Below are 7,484 nucleotides of genomic sequence, written 5' to 3'. Positions count from 1 at the left end.
TAACCTAACCTAACCTAACCTAACCTAACCTAACACATGTATAACGCCTTTGGTTGTTTGGTAAATGTTTTCTTTCTGGAGGACTTGAGTAAGTGGGTTACATCCTCTTCCTCTTCCTCCTCCTCACCCATCTCCACCTCCTCCTCACCCATCTCCACCTCCTCCTCACCCATCTCCACCTCCTCCTCACCCATCTCCACCTCCTCCTCATTCATCTCCACCTTCTCTTCCACCACTTTACTCCTCCACCACCTTCTGTTCCACCACTTTACTCCTCCACCACCTTCTCCCCCATCTACACCACCTCCTCCTTTACCACCACTTCCACTTTCCCCACAGGAGGACTTGAATGAGTGGGCTACCTCCTCCTCATCCTTCTCCTCCTCCTTTCCCTCCTCCTTTCCCTCCTCCTTTCCCTCCTCCTCATTCTCCTCCTTCTCTTCCTCTTCCTCCTCCTCGTCCCCCCTCATCTCTCTGTCACGCCAAGTAATAAAAATAAATACTATAATGATAAATGAATGAAATAGTATACCATTATATGAGTCTCAGGAACCATTATTTTACTGCCGTGGGAAAGTGGTTAATAAGTTTGATTCGTATAGCGTAGTGACCTCCCGTTCGACCCCATCACCCTAAGTTCTCACAGAAACAAATAATCTAACCAGTTCAAGTTCCTTAAAGGTGCGTTAGGTTAGGTTAGGTTAAGCTAGATTACGTTTGGTTTGGTTAGGTTACACTTCTTTAGGATAGGTTAAATTAAACTAGGTTTCGTCAAGTAAAGGTTAGGCTACATTAGGTTAGGTTAGGTTAGGTTAGGCTAGCCTACGATTGGTTAGATCACACTGCTCTGTGTTGTTACAGAACGTTTTGGTTTCTCTCCTCTCGTGGCTCCTCGGGTACTGTAATACAGCTGCTGCAGGTACTGTACTGTACTGTACTGTACTGTACTGCACTGTACTGTACTGGCCGCACCATCGATCGTGTTATACACCTGTCTTCCTCCCAACACAAAACTCTAACCTCCTACAGTTTGACTCCACTTAGGCACAAGTTAACCTTTCATACTACACACGGACGCATCGAGGCTTCATTATCTGGCTTCATTTACATACAAGGGACCACTCGATTCTGTTTGAGTTCCTAGGCTTCGTTACTTGGCTTGTTTTAGGTACAAGTGAACGTCGTATACTGCTAACATATCGAGGCTTCATTATTTGGCTTCATTCAGGGACAGATGCTGACAAACTCTAAAACCTTCATTAACTATGTAGCATGGAGAAAGTAATAATTGTTTTTAAAAAGTGGCTTCATTTGGACTCAACAAAGCTTTCGAAACTACCCTATACAGGTGGCTTCATTATCTCAACGAAAAGAAGTCAAAATTACACCTGTAAGCAGTTTGGCGTCATTTAAGCACAGAAAATCGTTCGGCATTACCAGGAACTCAAGGCTTCCTTACCCGAAATGTTAAGACTCTGCAACTTTCAACCTGGCTTCGTTTAGTCACACAGCCAAACCCTTCGATACTGGCTGACCCATTAGGCTTCATTACTCGAACAGAAAGTTTCCAATTTGGCTTCATTTAGGCGCGCTAGCGAACCTTCGATACTGCTAGGGTTCGAGGCTTCATTAACCAAACAGAAAGAGTCGCCAACATTCCCGAATATGGAGTCAACTCAGCTTCTAAACCAGCTCTAATTACCGGCACAATGACGCAAATGAACCAATATGGACCGTAATGGCCAGAGTTTTCCCTTACTACTGAGCATAAATATTGAGTTTTTGTGTAAATTATTTGAGTGTGTTTGGGTGTGAGTGTGTGGGGTGTGTGTGTGTGTGTGTGTGTGTGTGTGTGTGTGTGTGTGTGTGTGTGTGTGTGTGTGGAGGAGGAGGTGTGTGTGTGTGTGGAGGAGAGTGTGTGTGTGTGGAGGAGAGTGTGTGTGTGTGTGTGTGTGTGGTAATCAACAACCCTAAGAGAGACAGAACACTTACATAAGGTTACGACATAATCTAAACGATAAAAAGTACACAATGTGGACCACGTTATTGAGAGTATATAAGAATATTTAACCAAGGTACTATAAAAACCCTCCCCTCACCCCTCACCCCTGCCCCTTCACCCCTCCCCCTCCTACCCTCCCTTTCCCTTCCCCTCCCACAAAATTTTCCTCTGCAAAAAGAATATCAATAATAATTAATTCCCCAAATTCCCCCCAGAAGGAAAGAATATGTAGATAAACAATGACTAAGTCAATAGGCATAACAGACACCCACTCGAAAAATATCCAAATAATACGAACAAAAGTTATATTCACCCCAAAATATAATAATAATAATAATAATAATAATAACAATAATAATAATAATAATACAAATAATAATAATAATAATAATAATAATAATAATAATAATAATAATAATAATAATAATATATCACCACCTCAGTAAATCCTGCCCAACTAAGAGCTGAGCGTTTCATAATCTAGAGAGCTTCACCAACCATAAACACATCATTACTAACATTATACTACATACAAGCGTCGCTAATCAGATGATGAGAAACAAGAATAGAAGATAATTAACATCTTGAGTAGGAGCTAAGATGCCGGGAGCAGGAGATGAATATTCATTAAATTTGGTGTTAATGAGTAACTTAGGAAATCGAATTTTTTTTCCTGAGGGGACGGGGGGGGTAGGAGGGCGGGAAAGAGGGGGGGGGAAGAGGGGGTGGGGAAGAGGGCGGGAAGAGGGGGTAAAGAGGGGGCAGGTGTTTATATTGAGTTAAATGTTTCAAGTTTTATGTTTGCTGGTTGGGGTAAAATATGCTTTTTTTTTTTGAGGGGCAAATGTTCTGGAGGTGGGAAATATTTTGTTACATTAAAAAAATATATATTATATAATTTATAGAATTGTTGATAGGTGTGTGTATATGAGTGTGTGTGTGTGTGTGTGTGTGTGTGTGTGTAGGTAGGCCTTTTCTTTCTTCTTTTCTTTTCTCTGTTCGTTTTTTTTTTCTTTTCTCTCAACTTCAACTCACCACTCTAGCATAATTCCAACAGACTATACTGTCCAAAATCTTGTAACTTTTATTTTCCAATCCCAGGCTTAATTCATTCTCAAATCATGCTCGATATTCACCCTCGTATAATTACGAAGGTAAGCAGGAAAAGGTGGGGGGGGGTAATGAGGAGGCGACGGAGGATTGATAGTTTGGTAGTGAGGAGTCGGGGTACAAGTTAGAGAGAGAGAGAGAGAGAGAGAGAGAGAGAGGAGATTAGAAGATGTGGGAGAGAAAGAGAGAAGTTTGATGGAGAGAAAGAGAAAAAGGATGGAGAGAGAAGAGAAATGGAAAGAGAGAGAGAGAGATTAGAAGAGAATGGGAGACAAAGAGAGAAGTCGGATGGAGAGAAGGAGTAGTAAAGAAGTGGAGAGAGAAGAGAAATGGGTGAGAGAGAGAGAGAGAAAGGGATGTAGAGAGAGAGAGAGAGAGAGAGAGAGAGAGATTAGGAAGATGAATGGGAGAGAAAGAGAGAAGTTTGGATGGAGAGAAAGAGAAAAGGATGGAGAGAAGAGAAATGGAAAGAGAGAGAGAGAGAGAGAGAGAGAGAGAGAGAGTGATTAGAAGATGAATGAGACTTGGTGAGAGAAGTCATGGATGGAGAGAGAGAAAAGGATGGAGAGAGAAGAGAAATGGAAAGAGAGAGAGAGAGAGAGAGAGAGAGAGAGAGAGAGATTAGAAGATGAATGGGGAGAGAAAGAGAGAAGTCGGATGGAGAGAAAGAGAAAAAGGATGGAGAGAGAAGAGAAATGGAAAGAGAGAGAGAGAGAGAGAGAGAATGGGATGTAGAGAGAGAAGGGGGTAGAGGAAGGAAGAAAAGGGGGAAGGTTATAAGACGTAATGATAATGGAGGGAGCAAATAGGGAAAAAGAAGAAAGAAGGAGGAGAGAGATGGAGAGAAAGAGAAAGGAAGAAAGGTTATGGTGGCGGAGAAATGAGTAGTGGAGATAGGAAGAGAAGAGATATTATAAATGAGAAAGAGATAAACAAGACAGATTGATGAATAGACAAACAGACAGAAGGAGAAAAACACGAGAGAACCGACAGAACCACCGGTCAGGATCAACAGAAACACCGACAGGACCGACAGATAGTCCGACAGCAGCACCGACAGGATCGACAGCAGCACCGACAGGACCGACAACAGCACCGACAGAAGCACCGATAGCAGCACCAACAGGACCGACAGAAGCACTGACAGTAGCACCGATAGCCTCCCGACAGGACCGACAGAAGCACCGATAGCCTGCCGACAACACCAACAGCCACAGTACACAGGAGGTCGGGTGGTGTGGCCTCAGTGTTCATACGCCTTTAACTACTGTTATTGTTTTAGCCGGAGAACCCAAGTACATGTTGCTCTCCCTCACTCTCCCTCACTCTCCCTCACCTGGCTCTCCCTCACTCTCCCTCACCTGGCTCTCCCTCACTCTCCCTCACCTGGCTCTCCTTCACTCTCCCTCACCTGGCTCTCCCTCAATCTCCCTCATCTCACATCCTTCTCCCTCACCTCACTTTCACCTCACCTGACTGCTTCGCAAATTTCAATAAATCATGGGCCTAGCTGCCAAATACTGTGAGGGGGGGGGGAGGCATGCGACGAGAGAGAGAGAGAGAGAGAGAGAGAGAGAGAGAGAGAGATGGTAGAAAGATCAGGATTTACTAAAGAGAGAGAAAGAGAGAGAGAGAGAGAGAGAGAGAGAGAGAGAGCACAAGAGACAAAAGAGAGGAAGAGGATGGCTTGGTGATGGATTACGTATCACAAGAGGAGAAAAACAGAGATAACGATAGAGAGAAAGAAAGACTGGCAGAGGAAAGAGAGAGAGGAGGGGGGTGATGGATCCTGTATAACAAGAGAAGAGAAATATAGATAGATAGAGAGACAAAGAAAGAGAAATAGAAAGAGAGAAATAAAGACAGACAGACAGAGAGAGAGAGAGAGAGAGAGAGAGAGAGAGAGTGTTATGACAGTCGGCCAACAAGGACTTATTTCTTCGGTAGACGAAACATCAAACAAACTCGGAATTTACTCTCTCAACACACCTGAGTGGCCCCACTTTCCCATCCCCTCTCTCTCCCCTCTCCCACTCTCCCATCCCTTCTCCCTCCCCTGTTATACTCTGCCATTCTCTCTCTTTCCCGTCTTCCTCTCTTTTATGCCCTCTCTCCTGTCCCACTCTTCTATCCTCCTCTCCCTCTTTCATTCATTCTCTCTCAGTGTCCTATCTTCTCTCCCAGTTTCCCTACCCTCTCCTACTCTCATTCTCTCTCTCTCTCCCCTCTCCGTATTTTCTATGTCCTCTCTTTCTCAACTCTGTTCTCTCTCATTTATATCCCCCCACTGGTCTGTCTATCTGTCTATTTATCTGTTTATCTGTTTAGCTATCTTCCTGTCTTTTCCTTTTAATTGTCGCTCTCATTCTTTAAATATTTGTATTTTCGCTTATCTCTCTCTCTAATATCTGAGTTACCACCGGCTCGAGAATACATTCATTAAGGTAATAGAGGATCAACACACACACACGCCAACATAGAAAGCTTGTTGGTAAGTATATGGTTAAAACTATGGTAGAAATGTTTGTATCAATTGTTTTGTTATTAGTGTGTATGTTTGTGTGTGTGTAGAGACAGACAGACAGACAGACAGACAGACAGACAGACAGACAGACAGACAGACAGACAGACAGACAGACAGATAGACAGACAGACAGACAGACAGACAGACAGACAGACAGACAGACAGACAGACAGACAGACTTAAATAAACACAGATGATCAAACATATAGCTAAAGACAGATAAAATGAAAGAGGACAAATTCATTGGTAATAAAGAGATATTTAAATACACAGACGATTAGTGGAAATATAAATAATCGGATAGAAAGATAGATTAATAGATCGACTGATAGATAGTTATAGATTCCGTGCACTATACTGTCTGAACATTAATCTTTGCCTCCTGACACGCTGGATAACCTGTGTGTAATAACATCATAATCTATCATTACCTAAACAACTGGTAAACCTAATTAAGAGTTGATAATTGATTCACCAAACAGTAATTATTAATAAATCGTCGCGTTTAAGTCGAGTAACTTGTTAATTCATTTACATTATCACTCTAATATAAACAGGACATATTCCTAATGTAAATATTGACGACATTGTTAATATTTTTGTAATATATATATATACACGACTCTTCTGAACCATGATATTTTGCTGAACTAACTCATGGCGAAATTTTTATAAAGTGCCTTTCATCGAAATTTGCATATTGAAAAACAAATGAAGGTGTGAAATTTGATAGTCAGACAGGTGGATGGATAGATAGTAGATGGACGTACAAAGGGAGAGAGATAGAGAGAGATAAGCATGGGCAGACATAAAAGAGGAGAGAAGGAGTTTGATAGATTAATGTGTAAAGGAAGAGAGAAAAAACCCAGATAAATTGACATACAAAAGGAGACAGACAGACAGACAGACAGACAGAAAGACATACAGAGAGATAAAAAGAGACATAATAAAGAGAAGTAAATAGACCACATGAACATACCCACTAAACAATAATATTAAATTCATACAAAGTAAAATAGTTACTCCTGCTTATTTCCCTTCCTCCCCTTTCTTCCTCCTCCACAACCATCCCCCTCAACCTCCTCCCTCACACCCACACCCGCTGCACCTCGACAAAGCCTCAGTAACAATGAAGACAGAAAATGCAGCTAATTGTCCTCGTCTCAGATCTTGTTGTGGTACATGAAGCTTGAGTCTGATCCATCGGTGTTTGTTTTATAGTTACCGTCCTCACAACTCCCCGATGGATGGACGGGAGGACGGAAAGACACTGACGGACAGACATACGCACGGACAGATATAGGAGAAGAGAGGGCGTATAAATTAGAAAATGAATGCTTGAGTTGATGGAAACACGGACGGAATGACACACACACACACGAGAAGCAAAAAGACGAACGGACAGAAGAGACAGATTCACGGACATACAAGTGTTAGTGTTAGTCTCAATGACATTTCGACGACATCTTGGCCGACGTCATCAATACGACTTCATAGCTTTCCTAAGTTAGTCTAGCATGTGATTTCTCTCGTCCTCACTAGACGAAAACTTGAACACACACCAGACTTTAAGAATCTAGAGACGTCTTCTGAAGTTATTAGTTTCTACAGTGACAAAGGTAAAAAGAGGGGAGAAGAGAGGAAAGGAGGAAAGAATAGAAGTAAGAAGGGGAAGAAGGAGGGGGGATTGAAGTGGAGTTGAGGGTGGGGATTATGAGGTTTGCTTCCCCTCCCTCCCCCCCCCCTTCCTTCCCTCCTCACCCTCCTTCCCTCTCTAATAGGTTTTCTCTCTATTGATGTCGTCCTTCAAGCTCTCATCTCTCTAGGCTATTCTATACCTGTGTTGAC

The sequence above is a fragment of the Homarus americanus genome, unplaced genomic scaffold, assembly GCF_018991925.1.
Source record: "Homarus americanus isolate GMGI-L3 unplaced genomic scaffold, GMGI_Hamer_2.0 scaffold30535, whole genome shotgun sequence".
NCBI classification, from domain to species: Eukaryota; Metazoa; Arthropoda; class Malacostraca; order Decapoda; family Nephropidae; genus Homarus; species Homarus americanus.
This window is presented reverse-complemented; position numbering follows the sequence as displayed.